We start from the raw sequence: 16,548 nt of genomic DNA, 5'->3' as shown, positions 1-16,548 counted from the left end.
TCTCTGGTTTCTAACTGGGCAGACACATGGCTGATTCGTGACGGTCCTGGACAAGCCCTGACAAGCTGCTGGCTGGACCCAGACACTGGGCCCTCCCCAGTGAACTCAGATGAGGTTCTTTCTTCCAGTGGGGGCTCCTCTGGGCTGACCTCCCAAGAAATGGCTGGGAATGGCCAGGCTGTTCCTCCTCAATGAGCCTCTCTAATGATGTGTTCCAGGCTCTCCATCCTCAGGACAACGCACCAAACAGACCTGCATGTCCTGGCAGTTGGGAATGTGGGGTCTGACAGAGCCAGTGAGCAGGGCCCCAAAGTCCAAATGGGTGACAGCAGAGGGGCCCACAGAGGCGAACGGCTCCAGCGAGCCCTTTACCCAAAGTGGCAGAAAGAGCTCGCTTCTCAGGCAGAAAAGCCCCTTGGCCCCAGGTAGATGGAGAGCACGCTGCACTCCATAGTGTGGCAGGAATGGGGGGCTGGCATACTGCTCCACTTCCAATGGTCTTGAAGGTTCTTGGGCACTTGGGAAGATTCCAGAAAGACTTCAGAAAAGCAGCTGACCTCAAGGGGAACTCTGCACGTGCACTCGGTGAACCCCCACGCTTGGCGAGTTGCTGACTCCAGGCACCAGACCTGCCTGCCGCCACATGTCACTGAAGGTAGACGGGCCTTGGGGGGGTCTGGGCCTCTACAGTCACCTCTCAGACTCCGTGGATGGTCCTAGAACATTAGAATCAGAGAGATTGTTAAAAGCCAGACAGGCACTCTAACATCAAGTGTTCTGCCCTTTCATTTAATGTTTCCAACATAACTCAGCTCTTTCTAAAACGATTATTATATAACAAATGCATGAAAGAAGTGAAAGTGTTAGTTGCTCACTTGCGTCTGACTCTTTGTGACCCCATGGACTGTAGCCCACCAGGATTCTCTGTCCATGGAATTCTCTAGGCAAGAATACTGGAGTAGATAGCCATTCCCTTCTCCAGGGAATCGTCCTAACCCAGGGATTGAACCCGTGTCTCCGTAATTGCAGGCAGAATTCTTTACCAACTGAGCCACCAAGGAAGCCCATAAAAATGCATGCCCATTCTGAAATGTTTGGGAAATACAGAAAACAACAGAGAAGGGAATACAATACCATAGGTTTGCCAAAGATAATTTTAATTATAAATAAAAATAATATTTTCATTATCACCAAGATCATACAGTATACATTATACAATTTTATATGTACTTTATTCACTTTAAATTATACATGATAAGCATTTTCAGCATAGTGAAATATTCTTCATAAACACTTTTAATTCCTACATACAAGTTTTGAGTGAGACACACAAATAAATAGATACTAAGTTAGCCAAAAAGTTAATTTGTTCAGGGTTTACTATGGAAAACCCTGGATGAACTTTTTGGCTAACCCAATACTTACTGTTATCCCAGTGTTTGTCATTATGTTTTTTTGTTTTTCAAGGATGTAAAAACACACCGGGGTGGCGGGGAAACACTGAGGTAAAAATCTTTTAAATATAAATCCTTGTCCACAATTTGAATTTTCCCTTAGATTATTCACACTGATAGGGTATAAACATGTTTTTAGTCTTTCGACTTTGCTTGCCAGAAAGGTTGAGCTAACGACATGTATTTGTCTCACCACATACAACTACGTGAAGAAATATCACTTTAAAAACATTTACTGATCCGAAAAGCAATGATTCTATTGCCTCCTTTTAATAGGTAATTTGAGACTCGGTGAGGAAAAGGGACATGCCTGCGGTCATCCCAGGAATGTGTTATCTCATGCCATCCTCTCAACAACCTACAGTATCAGGGAGCTAAAGCACGTGGATGGGATAACCTGTTCAGACTCTCACTCAGCTCATGAGACATGGAGCCTTTGAGTTTAATCCCATATAGTCAGGAACCCCGGCCCCTTCACCTCAGTTCTGTGGCTGCTTGTTGTTACCAGACATGATGCTGAAAGGTGGTTTGGGGCCAAGACCTGAAAGAACTAGGAGTTTGGATGGATTTATCCTATAGACAGAGGGGCGCCATTAATGGGTCTTAAGCCTCAAGACTGTGTTTTACCAAGTTATTTCTGGTGGACTAGCTGGGGGAGGCTGGAGGCAGGGAGGCTGGTGGGGGAGATGCCAGGCACAGATAACGTGGACGACAGAGGCCTGCGCGGACCTATGTGCACGTGTGCTTGTGGGTTACAGGCCGTGGGTAGTCAGGAACATTAGGGGTCTGGGGAGGCCTCCTGCCATGCCCTTTTCACTGGGTAAGGGCCATTTTTATCTGCTACACGTCAGGCAGAACCTGTGCCAACTGCCCAAGACTGCACCTCAAATCTAGCAAATAAGAGAGAGGACGGTGTGGATTACGTTATATTTAAAACAAGCCCACACAATGCCTGTAATTTTTTATTCTGACTCCGTAATTATAGCCCAAGACGGTCAGATCATAGTTATCCCCACACCGACCCACTGTTGAGACACATTGAATTAAAGGCTTTGCTGCTCCTTCAGATTCTATTTTGGACGCCAAGCACTGGCAGGTAACTGGCCTTTCACGAGACCCGTCTCAATGGAGCCCCTCCCAGAGCAGCCTGCACGAAGGCCAGGTCAGCACTGGGCCCTTGAGAAGACCCCTGATGCTGTGATGCTCTGCCCGGCCTGAGCCTTGGGCTGGAGCCAGGGCCTGGAGAGCTATGGAGGTGCCATCCTTGGAGCAGGCCTGCCTCCCACGGTCAGACCCATCTTGGAGCTTCTGCACTCTGAAAGATTCCTGCCCCAGACCTTGACCAGGGTCCCAGGGTCAGATAGGCCAAGCCCTGGCCGTCGGGCTGTTGTTACAGATAGGCTGGCATTGCCAAAAGGGGCCTGGTTTAGAAAAGAGGTGAGAAAAAGCACAAAGGGCACAAGCCAGCCAGGCTCACACAGGCAGCCCCTGTGACTAACCCAGTCTGGGATCCACCAAAGAACACCACCTCTCAGCCCCTGAGAGAGCAAGAGTGGGCTTGTCCCTGCCCACAGACCTGGAACCCCACTGCCCTTCCTCCCTGTGCCCCCTGCCCCCACACACAGGCCTGCCTCCAGGGGACCCTGGCAGGGAGATCAGCTAGCTCCCACTTTACATAAACTGCACGTCTGGGCTCTGTCAGAGGCCCTTCACTTGTATCATCCCATTTACTCATGTCACCCCTGCCAAGAAGATGTGACTAGTGTTATCTCAATCTCCAATTTAGGCTTGAGGACGTGGAGCTGAGCGGTCAAGCGTGGGGCTTCAGGCCACTAGTTCATGTGTGAAGGAGTGGGAACCAGAGTCCAGTGGTCAAACTTCTCCCCAGATCTCATGGCTCGTCCACAGGCAGCTGGCCTGAAACCACCAGGCTTGCACCCAGCTGCTGGATGGTGGTCTCACACCCCCCAGCAACTCGCTTAGTACTTGGGCCCAAAAAAGTCCAGTCGCAGTACCTGAGCACAGCTCTCCTGCTACACACGGCTTCTTGCCTCAGCCAGCTCCCTGCTCCGACCCTTGTTCTCACGTCCCACTATAGAACGGACAGTTCCTTCCTCTGGCCTTTGATGCATCTTGCACACACTTCTGCACTTCTGTTTTTACGTCTAGGACATTATTGTCACTATTCACATGACCCTCCTACCAGACTTCTCAAAGGGAAGGGCCTGTGTCCTATCTCTCAAGTTACTATTTTGACACCTGCGACATAGTGGCTGCCTACTCTTTGTTGTAAGAAAAAGGAGAGTCTGAAAAACTATTCATCCTTCAAAACTATGGCTAGTTCAGTTCAGTTCAGTTCAGTCGCTCAGTCGTGTCCAACTCTTTGCAACCTCATGAACCGCAGCACGCCAGGCCTCCCTGTCCATCACCAACTCCTGGAGTCCACCCAAACCCATGTCCATCAAGTCAGTGATGCTATCCAACCATCTCATCCTCTGTCATGCCCTTCTCCTCCAGCCCTCAATCTTTCCCAGGATCAGAGTCTTTTCAAATGAGTCAGCTCTTCTCATCAGGTGGCCAAAGTTTTGGAGTTTCAACTTCAACATCAGTCCTTCCAATGAACACCCAGGACTGATCTCCTTTAGGATGGACTGGTTGTATCTCCTTGCAGTCCAAGGGACTCTCAAAAGTCTTCTCCAACACCAAAGTTCAAAAGCATCAATTCTTCAGAGCTCAGCTTTCTTTATTGTCCAACTCTCACATCCATACATGACCAGTGGAAAAACCATAGCCTTGACTAGACGGACTGAAAGATGAACTCCCCAGGTCAGTAGGTGCCCAATATGCTACTGGAGATCAGTGGAGAAATAACTCCAGAAAGAATGAAGGGATGGAGCCAAAGCAAAACCAACACCCAGTTTCGAATGGGACTGGTGATGGAAGCAGGGTTCAATGCTGTAAAGAGCACTATTGCACAGGAACCTGGAATGTTAGGTCCATGAATCAAGGCAAAGTGGTCAAACAGGAGATGACAAGAGTGAACTATGGCTAGATGGGACCTAAATTAACTTAAAAGCTTTTGCATAGCAAAGGAAACCATAAACGAAAAGAAAAGACAGTCCTCAGAATGGGAGAAGATATTTGCAAAAGAAGCAGCTAAAAAAGGATTCATCTCCAAAATATACAAACAGCTCATGCAGCTCAGTACCAAGTAAACAAAGAACCCAATCAAAAGATGGCCTTCAAAAAATGGCAGAAGACCTAAATAGACATTTCTCCTAAGAAGACGTACAGATGGTCAACAAACGCACGAAGAGATGCTCAATATCACTAATTACTAAGAGAAGTGCAGATCAAAACTGTAGTTAGTTATCACCTCACACCAGTCAAAATGACCACCGTCAAAAAAAATCTACAAATAATAAATGCTGGAGAGAGTGTGCAGAAAAGGGAATCCTCCTACTCTGTTGGCAGGAATGTCAATTGGTGCAGTCACCATGGAGAAGAGCATGCTGCTGCTGCTGCTGCTGCTAAGTTGCTTCAGTCGTGTCCGACTCTGTGCGACCCCATAGACGGCAGCCCACCAGGCTCTGCTGTCCCTGGGATTCTCCAGGCAAGAACACTGGAGTGGGTTGCCATGTCCTTCTCCAATGCATGAAAGTGAAAAGTGAAAGTCAAGTCGCTCAGTCGTGTCCCACTCCTCGCGACCCCATGGACTGCAGCTTACCAGGCTCCACCGCCCATGGGATTTCCCAGGCAAGAGTACCGGAATGGGGTGCCATTGCAGCATGGAGGTTCCCTAAAAGACTAAGAATAGAACTGCCATATTATTCCACTCCTGGGCATGTACCCCAAGAAAACTGTAATTCAAAAAGATACATGCTCCCCAATGTTCATTGCAACACCATTTACAATAGCCAGTACATGGAAGCAACCTGCATGTCCATCAACAGAGGAATGGATAAAGACGATGTGGTGCATATATACGATGGAATATTACTCAACCAGAAAGAGGAACGGAATTGTGCCATTTGCGGAGACGTGGATGGACCTAAAGACTGTCATACACAATGAAGTCAAAGGTGAAAAACAAATACCATCTATTAACGCGTATGTGTGGAATCTAGAAAAAGTGGTATAGAGGAAAATACTTGAAAAGCAGAAATAGAGACACAGATGGAGAACAAATGAACAGCTACCAAGGAGGGAAGGGGGTGGTGGATAGCATGATTTGGGAGATTGGGATTGACATATTTACACCACTGTGTATACAATAGATAACTAATGAACACCTACTCTACAGCCTAGGGAAATCTGCTCAATGCTCTGTGGTGACCTAAATGGGAGAAGAGAAAATGGGAGAAAAGAGAGGATATGTTTATAGGTATAGTTAATCCACTTTGCTATACAATAGAAAGCAACACAACATTGTAAAGCAACTATCCTCCAAGAAAAATAGTCAAATAATTTTAAAAAAAACAACTATGCCTGGGATAGATGCTGGGAATCCTCCCCTGATTCTGGCTGAACATGTCTGCTCCATTACAACCAGAGGAGGATTGTTTACCTGGGTATACCTTTGGGGGCCGAGGCAGAACCCCAGTATTCCCTGTGATCCCATCTCTCAGCGCAGAGCAGGCATCTCACAGGGGTCAGTGAACGTAGGACTGAATTGCTCTTTGCTTCCGAGACCCAGATCAAGGGCACCGTGACCTGAACCAGCCAGCTGCCCAAGTCACCAGGCTGAAACCACCGAGAGCTGGCGCGCCAAGGATGTTTGCTGAGGAAGGGAACACAGAAATAAAACCTGACTTTGAAAAAGAAACATGCCCCATAGGTATTCTATTCATACGAAAATCAGCTGGGATTTTAGTAACTGCCCTCCCGCCTCACCTCTCCAAGGTGTGCCCTGCCTTCCCACAGGGCGCCTCTACACCCCACACACCCAGTAATCATGGCCCTACCTGCCCCATCCCCTCCTCTGTTTGCTCTCTGGGGTTTCCCTCGATTGCAGGGTGAGAGATTCCAGACACCCCAGAGGCCTGTCCCCTGCCTGGCCCCAGACTCCCTCTCTCCCTCCCTGACCTGCCCTCGTCAGGGCCCACGGCCCGTGGGGTGGCAGAGGGGCAGGGCAGGGAGTCGGCCCCTTAACTGAGCCAGAGCAGGGCTCCAGAAGCCAGGCCCTGCTCCTCCCAAGTCTCTGTTGAGCCACAGGACCCTACTCCCTAGTTCAGACCAAACTCAAGGTCTGCATGGCACGGTAATAGGAATGGGGCTTTGGGGTCAGGCCTGGGGTCCTGTATCTCCTCCTGGGCTGCCAGCATCTAGCCAGCTCACCCACCTCCCACCCTCTCCCAGCCTCAGACCCCTCCCTAGCCAAACGGAGCCACACCTGCTGCACCAGTCTACTGAGGGCCACTCCACGAGGCACGGAAAGCACAGGGCTGGCCATTCTAGCACCGGAGCCGTGTGTGAAACCTGGCAGGGTGAGAAATTCCAACTGGAGAGCAGCCACTCCATGCTTCCTGTGCACTCATCAGGAATCAAGCTCCAGGCACTTCCCTGGGGGTCCAGTAGTTAAGACTGCACTCCCAATGCAGGGGCATGGATTCGACTCCTGGGCAAGGAACTAAGATCCATCATGCCGCATGGTGTGGCCTAAAAAAAAGAGTGAAAAATAACACATAATCTTTTTTAAAAGTTGTCTTTAAAAAAGAAGAGAGATTATGGGGAGGGAGGTGGGAGGGGGGTTCATGTTTGGGAACACATGTAAGAATTAAAGATTTAAAAAAATAAATAAAAAAGAAGAGAGAGAAAATCAACCCCAGGGCACCCCCGCCCTGGTTCTGTGAGCCTCTTCCTCTAGTCTCACCCTCCCCTCCTCCATCAGCTCCCTCATCCCAGAGTCCCATTGGGTCCTTAGGGAGCACCCCACTCTCCAGCAAGGTTCCTGCTCCTCATGGAGGGCCAACTGGGTGAGGGGTACCAGAGGGGCCTCGGTATCATGGCAGGTCCCTCCTGCTTCCAGCCATATTCTAAGAGAGACCAGGGCAAGCCTGAGGCAGGGGGCTGGGGCTGAGGCTCACCGTCCTGGGAAACTTCTGAGCCTCCCTCACAGCTCAGCACCCAGGCAGGCACCCAACAACCCACAGCTGCGGTTTCCAGAGAGCCGGGCCTCCCACCGCAGGGACAGTAAGCTGAGAAGCACTGGAGCTATAAATGTGAAGTGGTGAGCCACAGGACACTGCCGCAGCCCCACAGCGGCCAGGAGCCAGCCTCTCCCCTTCTCCCTGCCTCCCCGCCCCCTGCTAGCTCCAGGGCCCCCCGCCAAGCCTCTGAGACAGCCCAGGCCTGTCCACCAGCTCGGCTCCAGACTCCGAGCAGCTTTGCTGCCGCACCCCCACCTTGGGAGGTCCCAGGCCTGGCTGGCGGCAGGGCAGGCAGGACAGCACACAGCACTTTGTACTGTCAGGGCCTCTGGCCTCGCCCCTCCAAACATCATCTTATTTCATGTTGACTTACACAAGAGGAGAGAGAGAGAGAGAGTGTGTGTGTGTGTGTGTGTGTGTGTGTGTGTTCAGTCACATCCAACTCTGTGACCTGATGGACCATAGCCCACCAGGCTCCTTAGTCCATCGGATTCTCCAGGCGAGAATACTGGAGTGGGTTGCCATGCCCCCCTCCAGGGGATCTTCCCAACCCAGGAATCGAACCGTCGTCTCCTGCATTGCAGGCCTAGTCTTTATTGCTGATCCACCAGGGAAGCCCCACACTAGAGGAGAAGGGACCATAATGTGTTGGAGCTTACTACTTCTAAAGGTCTTCCTCCAGCTGGGGTGGTACCCAGTCACAGCTTCAGATCCATCTGGAGGCCACCTTGACCTTGGGCTGGACCTGAGGCTCCTGTGGTCCTGACAGGCATCCTCATAGCCCCTGTCAGAAAGGAGACTCCAAGAGCATGGCTGATGATATAAGAGCACCCCCTTCACCAAGTGCCTGCTCCCCCTTGTGCCCAGCCCAGAGCTCTCAGACTGAGGGAGGGCCATTGTTCCACAGGCAAGAGACCACACCCAGAGGGGAGGTCCAGACCTCCGCTGTGCCTTGGGTCTCCCCGCTACTCCCACACTTCAGGCCTGGCCAGGAGTGCAGTGCGAGGTGGAGAGCAGGGGCCCATCTGGAAGGGTCTCAGGAAACAGAGAAAGGGGAGAGAGGCCCCTTAAGGCCCCTCTTTCCTTAAGGCCCCTCTTTCTCCCCTCTCAGACAGAGCCTGCCAAGGACAGGTCAACACCCAACACCCCTGCTCTGCTGGACAGTCTGTCCATTAGCGCAGGCCCCTCCTGTCAGGCTGACCAGGAAAGGTAAGGTCACCCTCTGTCACCTGCCCCACACGAGAGCTCAGAGACAAGCACTTGGGTCTCCGGGGAGGCTGCAGAAGTAGGATTGTCCTGAGCCACTATCTCTTCAGTGTCCCTTAGCTGTCCCCCTTTCAGGAAGGAGGACAGAGATTGACACCTAGGAAGTGCCACTATCCAAGGTGGAGGCCCCACCAGGTGCCTGTGAAGAAGCTCTCTGGTCTGGGTGATGGGGAAAATGGACAGCAAGGGGCCTCTAGACATGACCACAGGCCCAAGGGTCACCGACAAAGGAAATCACCAGGCCTAGTTCCCAGCTGACAGCCTGTCCTCCCTCCCTGTGAGCCAAGGAGTTTAGCTTCCTAAGTACACAAATAGGGAAAAACAGCCTGGGCAAATGTTTAGTGCAAAAAGCATTTAGTATTTCTTATTTTTAAGTATCTTTTATTTATTTCTGGTCACACCTTGAGGCATGTGGGATCTTAATTCCCCGATCAGGGATCAAACCCTGTATACCCTGCAGTGGGAGCTCAGAGTCTTAACCACTGGACCGCCAGGGAAGTCCCTTGTTTGTAACAAATTTTAAAATTTTACAGGGGGACAAAAAGTTGTAATGTGTGGGAAAATACCATTTTGTTGTATAAGATGGATCAACATGGTGAAGATGGCATTTCTCATCTAACCTAATATATAAACCTGCTGTGATTCATTTATTCATCTAATATGTATGGAGTCATTACTGCGTACTCGGTGTGTTCTAGACACAGGGGAACATAGGAATGAACAAAACAAAAATTCTTGCCTTTGTGCAGCTTACATTTTTAAAGATGGGAGAGAGAGAGACAAAGAGCTGGAGAAGTAAATTATATAGTGTGTTAAATGAGAAATGCAAGAGAGAAAAATCAAGGACAGTATAGAGAGCGTGGGGTGGATGGGGAGTTGTCATTTAGAATAGGCTGAGTAGTAGTAACACTTGAGCAGAGATTTGGGTTGGGGGGCACTGCCGTCGGATCTTAGTTGCATCGTTTGTTGTGGTGCACAGACTCCAGTTGTGGCTCTCAGGCCTAGTTGCTTCCTGGCATGTGGCATCTTAGTTCCCTCACCAGGGATCAAACCCATGTCCCCTGCATTGCAAGGCAGATTCTTAACCGCTGGACCACCAGGGAAGTTCCTTGAGCAGACGTTTAAAGGAGGTGATGAGGCAGCCACGTACTTGGCGTGCTGTAGGAGCAGCAAGGAGGCCTGTGTAGCTAGATCAGAGCGTGTCAGTGGTTCTCAGATATTGGGGATGCCTGGAGGCATTTTTCATGGACACAATTTGGGGTGGGAGGTGTGGGTTGCTGCCGGCATCGGGTTAATAGATGCCAGGTTGCTGTTAAACACCCTGCAGTGCACAGACAGCTTCCTACAACAAAGATTTGTGTAGGAATCCCAGTCATGACAAGGTCAAGAAACCCTGGAGAGTGAGACAAAGTTGGAGAAGAGATAGCAAGAGAGGTAACTATGAACCAGGTTTTTGTTTTGTTTTGTTTGAGCTAGAAAAGCTGATTCAGAAATTCTTACGGAAAAATATGTGAGAATAGCTGGAGGGGGCAGGAAGTGGGAAGGATTAAAAAGAAGAAATTTTTTTTACCAGATTATAACATACACTATAAATATTTGGGGGCTTCCCTGGTAGTTCAGCTTGTAAAGAGTCCACTTGCAATGCAGGAGACCCCAGTTTGATTCCTGGGTTGGGAAGATCCACTGGAGAAGGGATAGGCCACCCTCTCCAGTATCCTTGCCTGGAGAATCCCCATGGACAGAGGAGGCTGGCGGGCTTCTGTCCATGGGGTCACAAAGAGTCAGATGCAACTAAGCACAGCACATAAATACTTTTATGACAAATACTAACTTCCTTAATATATAAAGAGGTCCTATACATGAATAAGAAAAGGCCTTTAAAAAAAAAATCTCTTAGAAAATAAGAAAAAGGGAGTTTACAAAAAAAAAGAAAAAGGATACACAAATGGATAATAAATATGTGAAAAAATAATAAGTGTTACTTGCAATTTAAATAAATAGGAGTGAAAATCATGAGAGCATTTTGCAACTATCAGAGTAGCAATGATTGAGAAATTTGATTACTTAGGATATGTGAGAATATGGCTTCTTGCACAGTTCTTGAAAATATAAATTGACAAACCCTTTCTAGAAAGCAAGTTGGCAATATGTGTCCCAGATTTTTTTTTTTTTCTTTTTTCTGCGGCTTGTGGGATCTTACTTCTCCAACCAGGGATGAAACCCTGGCCTTTGGCAATGAAAGCAGAGAGTCCTAATCGCTAGACCACCAGGAATTCCCCTCTGTTCCAGATTTAAAGGTATATACCTTTTCATCCAGCATGCCATTCTCAAAAAATATTCTACTTACATAGGTTTACAAAGGTTTAACTACAGCCATTTTCACTATAGTCTTAGCAAAAGATTGGAAATGACCCAAATGCCCAGCAACTGGGGTCTTGTTTATTATACAATATACAGGTGGCTCTGTGGTAAAGAATCCACCTGCCAATGTTTGATCCCTGGGTTGGAAAGATCCCCCAGAGTAGGAAATGGCAATCCACTCCAGTATTCTTGCCTGGAAAATCCCATGGACAGAGGAGCCTGATGGGCTACAGTCCATGGGGTTGCAAAGAGTCGGACATGACTTAACAACTAAACACATACACACACTTACAATGGAATACTACGCAGCTTTTAGAAAGACTGAGGCTTACTCCTAGGCACACAGCCAAGAGAAGTGAAAACACATGTCCCCAAAAAGATTTGTGCAGAGAATTTTACAACAGCTTTATTCAGATAGTCTTCAATTGGAGCAACACTAATGTCCATCAGAGAAAAATAAACAAATCGTGGCACAGTCATACAATGAGAAACCACTTGGCACAACAAAGAACGGAAGGAATGCATACACACAACAGGGATGAATTTCTACAGTGGTGTCGCACAGAATAACTCACACCAGAGTGTGTACTGTATGATTCCACTGATGTGAATTTCAACAGGCAAAACTACCCCAAGGTGATAGAAATCATACCAACGATTGCCTCAGGAAGGTGTGGATTCCTAGAAGGGGCAAGAGAAACTTCAGGGCATTAGGAAATGGAAATAAGGTACTGCTTACATGTTGTATGCAGTGTGTACAATCACTGAATCGTACACTTCAGATCTATGCAATTCACATCTCATTTTTCCTCGCTTTAACAAAACCGGGAATTCCCTGGTGGTCTAGTGGTTAGGACTCCGTGCTTTCTCTGCCAGGGTTCTGGTCAGGGAACTAGGATTCCACAAGCTGCAAGGAGCGGCCAAGCAATAATAATTTTAAAAAATAAAAGCAAAATTAACTATTGAATGAAGGAGGGGGAGTCTAACTTCATACGTGCCGAATGGAATGATCTCCAAATAAATTAATGGGGAGGAATGGCATCAAGGACAGAAAATGCATATAGTATGCTCCCAGATGTAATAAGGAAGACAACCACCATGCCGGATCTTGGACATGGAGGGCTGACTGGACTAGGCCATGTAATATAAGGCACTTGGGCATCCACAGATTTTGGTACCCAGGGGATCCTGGAGCCAACCTTCGAGAGCTAACTATGTATGTAACATGTCTGGAAGGACATGTAAGAAACTGCTGGACAAGTGTTGCCTTTCTGGAAGGGCCAGGAGGCCCCAAGGTCTGAAGGGGAGGGGCATGTCTCAGTGCTTTTTTGACCTGTTGGAATTTCTTTCACTGTGTTCATGTTAACTTTTTAGGTATAAAAACTAGTTAAAATTTCCTGATCGGATAACAGGCTCTCCGGAGGTTGGGTTGTCATATTTCTCTGCCCTTGGTAGCTGAAAAAGCATGTGTGTGTTAGTCGCTCAGTCGTGTCCAGGTCTTTGCCAAGTCTAGAACTGCAGCCTGCCAGGCTCCTCTGTCCATGGGATTCTCCAGGCAAGAATATTGTAGTGGATTGCCATGACCTCCTCCATGGGATCTTCTTGATCCAGGGATTGAACCCAGGTCTCCTGCATTGCAGGCAGATTCTTCACCTCTGAGCCACCAGGGAAGCTTTCTCTGGTAGCTGGAAGCAGAAACAAGCCTGCTGCTCTAATACTGCCAGCAGTGGGAGGCCTGTGTCTCTGAGAGTGGAAGTTGGCATGTGCACAAGCCTATCAGAGAAGCTCCTGGAAGGCATGCCCAGGGCAGGGAAGTGAGAACCTGAATCCTGGGTCAAGACACCACGGTAAATAAACCAAGTATCTATCTATCTGGGCACAAGGATTTCAGCCATAAATGGTAAGCTTTCTGTTGAAGAACATAAAAACCCATCCCATGACATGGAAGATTTATTGTGATGAAATTTTTTTTTTAATGTGAAAAAAGGCTTCATTGGTGGAGAGAAAACAAGGATTTTAAGTTGATATTGGACCAAGGGAGAGAGTACCATAGAAGGAGTTCTGAGCTAAGAATAGGACTGCCAGGTGTAGTTTTTGAACAGACAATCCAGCGTTTGACCTTTATTTCCACAGACAAGAATATGCCATCAAGGGTCCTACCTGGGAATATCTGTATTCTTTTTGAGAACTGGACTCTGTGCCACTGTGCTGACTCCCTGCAGAGCAACAGCTTCAATATCCATGATTTTTTTGCATTAGCAATGGTAGGGAGGAGACTTCACCTGCCAGGGAGACGGCTCACTGGCTTTGCCAGAGGAGGCCCTAAGGAAGTTCTCAGCTCAGAGGGACAGGGAAGGATCCCAATTCCAGGATCTAATAAGGAACCCTGGAATGCATAGGATCCTTGTGGAGTCCTAAGTCCTTGGCAGAACAGTTCAGAGAGCAACATATATGGTCAGGATATGTGTTCGGCTCACCTTGGGCCCATATGTCTGATGTGTGCTGAGAGAAATCAAGGGTCTTGGGTTGAACCTCTTGACAAGATGGAAGAGGCAAAATATCAACGGGGAAAAGCTCTCAGAGTTTTCAGCAAATGGCTGAGACCCGGATGGGGGCAGGGAGCAGGCCATGTAACAGACTGTAAGCTGAGACACCATGGAGCTGCACCTGGCCCAAGCAAGTGAAGCGGCAGTGGGCTAAGGGCTGAAATGACTCTGGGGAAAGGCCCTGACAGATGCTCTAGTCCAGCCCCTCCCTGATGGAAACTGAGGCCCAGAGGGTGGGCTTACTTCTTCAGTGTCTGACATCAGGACTGAGCTTGGTCCATGACTCCGACTCTAGCCTCCTGAACCAGTGGTTCTCCTGGAAGTGGAGGCAGAGATGCAATTCTTGACCAAGCACGTACGGAATCTGTTTCTACTGAATTCCATGGAGAGGGAGCCACTCAAGTAGCCTGGAGTGAAGGCAGCCCTCTGAAAGGGTCAAAATACCAGACCCTGGTTCATCACTTACCCGAGGGCTCCCAGCCTTTTTTTTTTTTTCCCTCCTGCCAGACTCATATTTCATAGTAGGTGGATATCTCTTGATTTCAGGAAACATAGGCCAATTTTCCAAGCCCAGAAGATGCATCCTAATTGGTCTCATGGTATTCCAGTTCCCCTTTGTCAGTGATTGGCCTCAGTGTGGGCATATGATTTAGTTCTGGCCCACAAGACATAAAAGGAGGATTGTAGGGGCTTTCTGAGAAAACTTTTGCTCTCCTACTAAAAGCAGAAAATGCAGTAGGCACCATCAGCCCCCATCCCATACACCTGCCTTCAATGCAAGTGTATATAGTGTGAGTCAAGCCTGACAGTAAAGCCACAGTATCCTTAAGATGGCAGAGTGGATGGTCAAGCCCGAGTCTTTGGTGGTCCAAGTGAGCTGCTGGTCCCGGGCCAGCAACTGTCTAGCTCCAGACTTCTTGTTAAGTAGATATTAAATGCCCTTAATAGGATGGCATCATTGACTCAATGGACATGAGTTTGAGCAAACTCCAGGAGATGGTAAAAGACAGGGAGGCCTGGTACACTGCAGTCCACGGGGTCACAAAGAGTTGGACACGACTGAGCGACTGAACTACAAATGCCGCTCTTATAATTTAAGTCACTGCTAGCTAGGGTTCCTCTTACTTGCAGCTGAGAGCAATCCAGATCAGCACTGGCCACAAGTGTTAGTGCAACTCCAGCCAAGTTCAAGAGAAGCTGTTTAAAAGCAGCCTTTGGTCAGCCTCCTCGACCTTGGAATCTGCTCTCCTGAAGCACCACCCAGCTTTCTTATCATTCCTCAATCAGATGGAATCTCCCCACCCTTTCCCCCACGCCACCACATCCTCCCCCATCAGCTCGGCCAGTCTTACTCATCCTTCACTGCCCACCTTGGATGACCTTCACTGGCCTTGCTCACTTACCACCAGGCATGCATCCAATTGACCATACTGATCATTTATTTACTAACCACACTTGCGGTGGCCTGCTGTAGTGGCGGCACTGGACCCAGCAGGCTGTGCAAGTCCTCGGAGCCCTCAATGGGGGGGCAGGGGGGGAGGGCAGACATGTCAGCAGCAGCAGTGTAGGGAGTAGTGATAAAAGGGGTGGTGCGGTTTCACCTTGGTGGGAGAGCAGGTGGCCCATTTCCACGCTGCTCTCTCCAACCAAAGGCTTTGTTTCTTCTAGGGCAAAGACCAGCCCTATCTGTTCCAGGACAGCTCTGAGCCTATCTCAGAGGAGGCAGCAGCAAGGGGCTCTTGTCGATGATCCCTGAGCAGGCAGGGCCTTGGGTAGACCTGCTGTTGGTCACCCACGTTTCCCTACAGGCCCTACAAGGCCAAGGCCCTTAATGGCTAGAGGAAGCAGCAGTGGACATGGCGGTGGCAGGTCTGAATCAGAACCTCAGCCGCCACTAACTGGATGTGTGACTACTGGACACGATGTGGCCTCTCCGAGCCCCAGTACTAATGAAAGACAGAGGAGGCTAATAACACCTGCCTATCTCACAGGCTGCAGCAAAGGTTGAATGAGCTCATTAGCAGGGTGCAGGGAGGCCTGGCACACTGGAAGTGGGCAGTGTGTAAGTGTTCATTCATCCGCCTGCCTCTCCCCACCCGCCATCCTACACACGGCAGAAAGCCAGAGGCAGCCTGCTGTACCTTCCACCGGAGACAGGACAGTCAGGACTCACCCCACTGCAAGGAACCAGCTGGTATACGCTTGGTCCCCAAGTAGAGAGAGTGGGGGTCTTTAGGTTCCCAGACTTTCTCCTGCTCTGAAAAATACCATCCGTGGCGCAGCACGGGATGGAAAGAAAATTGGGTTGGTGGGCAAGAGGACAGGACTCTCTCACGCATCTCTCCCCGAGGTTCCAAGGGTTCTCAGGCCACTCTGGAGTCTTGGTCCCACAACTTCAGGTAGATTCACGCATGGGCAGGGGCTGTCTGCTCGGGAACCACTGGGTGCTGCTGGTTCTCAGCGATGCTCTGTCGGTACCAAGCTTGGCTGCCGAGGCCAATCAGCAAAGGGAGCTTTCCCCAGAGGAGCCCAAACTCTGGCCTGACAGACAGACTCTGAAGGAAACCTACTCTTGGTGGTTAACAGCTATCCATCCACCTGTGCCTGCAGGTGAGGGTGGACCTAGGGCTCCAGCTATGGGCCCAAAGGAGCCTGAATGTAGTGCGACCACTGCCCATATATACTGTGACCCCAGCTGTCATGGGGCAGGAAAGCATCTTCTGGAAGAGACAGACTAACCTGCCGGGGAGGATCCCAATAAATGTCAGCCAG

Source organism: Budorcas taxicolor, chromosome 19 (genome assembly GCF_023091745.1).
Source record: "Budorcas taxicolor isolate Tak-1 chromosome 19, Takin1.1, whole genome shotgun sequence".
Lineage (NCBI taxonomy): Eukaryota > Metazoa > Chordata > Mammalia > Artiodactyla > Bovidae > Budorcas > Budorcas taxicolor.
The sequence above is the reverse complement of the archived record's forward strand: the minus strand, read 5'-3'. Positions refer to the sequence as shown.